The sequence below is a fragment of the Hetaerina americana genome, unplaced genomic scaffold, assembly GCF_022747635.1.
Source record: "Hetaerina americana unplaced genomic scaffold, ioHetAmer1.1.p SCAF_8, whole genome shotgun sequence".
NCBI classification, from domain to species: domain Eukaryota; kingdom Metazoa; phylum Arthropoda; class Insecta; order Odonata; family Calopterygidae; genus Hetaerina; species Hetaerina americana.
The window spans coordinates 21319321-21322278 of NW_027287427.1; positions in this window are offsets into that span (position 1 = coordinate 21319321).

The window sequence follows — 2958 nt, forward strand, 5'->3', positions numbered from 1 at the left end:
AATGATTATAAAATCAAAGTGAGGCTTCCGGCTTTGGCTGATCCCTCTTGTATCATTATTTTCAATTATATCGTAAGTTTGCATTGCATTGAAAATTTACATGGATATTGCCTATTTTCTTGAGTACCATTCTTGTTAAGTTACTTTTTTAACAAAATTATGCACATACATTCACAGTCAAATATTTCACATTATCAACTGTTGAAATCAAAGCGCTAAGAAGTATATAGGTCTTACGATAACAATTACGTGCTAGCGGTTTACGGTTGAGCAGCCCATGTGCCACAATTGATCCGCGGTCTCCTTATAACTCAGGCACTATAGTCTTTTCCTTAGGCACTGTTATGAATTTTCACATTCGTAAAACTTATGGTTAATTTATGCAAACAGTTATAAATCCTTAAGAGGGATTTGGTGGTCCAGTGGTCCGAGCGCTGGACTTCTGACTGGAGGACCCATGTTCGATTCCGTGTAGCGCCTCTGGACACCCTCAGCTTCATCCGAGCTGTGTGATTTTTGAAGTACTATAACTTCCTGGGCAACCAGAAGGCGGCACAGGGAAGGGATCTGGCCCCCGCTACCCTGAAGTGTGAATTTCACCAGTCTTGGCCTTAGTACTGGATATGAACTCTACCATCACACACCAAACAAACCTTCGGGGTGATAATAGGGGTTATAATTCTTGAAGTTACTTTTGTGCTTTTTTTTGGAAATTGAAAAAGTCTTAACTTAGTAATTCAGTTAACTTGGAATCTAGCACCTTATTTACTATCTTGTGGAAAAATTCAATAACTTGAAGATTTAATGTTTGCATAAAATTGAACTAAATCTATCATCTCTTAAGCTTTTGTAGCCAATCGTTTAATGAATGCTATCTCTATGCTGCCTATCTTCCCTTCCTTTCACAGTCTCAGCGGGGGGTAGAGTGTTTTGTGTTGCATGTTCATGTGGTGGTGGAGTTTCGCATTCTTGCTTGTTGTGTCCTGGCTTGCGTGTTGTTGGATGCTTTCGTGCTACATCCTGGGGTGCAGTTTTTTGTTGGTTTATGGTATATGTGTTTGCATGAGTGTTGAATGAAGGGATTTTTGTAGGAGTGTGTGCGCTGATGTGGGTGTAATTTCCCATGTTGTTGTTTTTCATGTGGTATTGTTCCTTTTTACGGTTGGTGACCTAACACCCCCCGCCACACGCCCTTGCGGCGGCTTGCGGGGTATTATGTAGATGTAGATGTATGCTTTTCTTAATATCATCTTGATCATCATTAAGAATATCGAAATCCCAATTTATTTATGTATGCATGCCTTATTGTGTCCAAATTAATTTGGCCACTTCGACTTGAACTTGAGGAGGTCAAGCGATGGGAGATTTGTGTCGACCGTCCGATTATACCTGAAATTGAAATGTTCTACAAGTTTGTGCCCACAGTTACGAGAGCGTAATCATTTTTGTGGAGCCACAGCAATGAACCACCCGTTGATTTTAGCCTGAGTGGATGTGGAAAAAACGCATTTGTTTCAGTATGAATGCTATTTAGAACCCACGGTGACTTGTGCCGTACATGATTGTGTTTGATGGCTTTCACTAGGGAACATTTTTGTCGTGTGTCAGATTTTATTGTGCAGAAAACTTAATGGCAAATATCTTCACTCGTGTTTACCTACTAATTTTCCTCTTTATAAAAATTAATGCTTGCTACGATACATGGTGTGTATGAAAAGTATCGGGAAGAGTTTCGTAAAAATAATTTCTTTCAGATACTGCAACAATGCCTCAAAATTCTTCAAAGTTAATCTCTTGAGCGTCGACACACTTTTTCCAGCGACTTTTACACGACTCGAAGGCTTCCTGATATGCGGATTCCGGAAGGTCCTTAAGGGCACGTACAAGCAAGCTTCTTTAACGGCACCTAGGGTCCCAAGGTGGTTTCCTACGAGGGAGGATTTCACTTTTGGGAATAGAAAATAGTCTGCTGGTGCCAAGTTGGGACTGTAAAGGGGTTGGGGAATCATCGTGAAGGTGTTACAGAAGGTGTTCGCAAGCAGACACTCGACTCTGCCCTTGGTCGCCCGTGAAGACCGGGATGAGTTTTAGCGTAGATCTTTCGCATCGCCAATTTTTCAGTGATAATGATGGTCACTGTCATATTATCAATGCAAATACGATATGCGATCGTGCGCACACTTAACCTACTGTCTGTATTCAACACTTCACGCACACGCAAGAAAAAAATTGCTACCGATACTTTTTATGCTAACCTTGTACTTATTTTCATTTGGCCGTTTGAATTATATTTCACGCTAAAATTCTGGAGATATGCTAGCAAAATAATTATAATGGAATCCGCGATTTGAAAACCACTACATCAAGGGTTACAACAGGAGCCCGTAACAATTTTTAATCGCGAGGCTGGCTTCTCAAGCTCGGAAATCTTGTTGGTCCTCGTATCTCTGTAATTAGGTTTCTAGGACTGCTAAAAGTGTTTCGCCAGAAAGCTGAGGGGATAGCGTTTGCTACGCGCCCACGCCTCAAAAGAAAATTTTCCCAGACGTATATCGAAGTTGCTGGCGACTGAGATAAGTTATGTAGAACTCTGTCTTTAATAATTTTGCGCACGGCTTTATCTGAACATTAATGGAGGAACAATAGACAGAACAGGGAGTGGGAAATTTGTTAATTTCTTTCTAACACTACGGTAGCAATGCCGTGCATTCAATCTCATAAGGATGATTCAATAATATCCTTCTGAATGTGTGAAGTGGGTAATGGATGTGAGATCCTGGGCTGAAGTTTTTTCCATTTCATCAAATGTAGACTGGGTTCATAACCACCAAATGTAAATGCGTGCGTTCTTGGGGTAACCAAAATATGAGAAAATAATTATAAATATGATCATTTAAATGTTTTTTAAAATTTATTCGTTCACTGTGCTCATGAAAACCCGTTTGTCGACTCAAAATA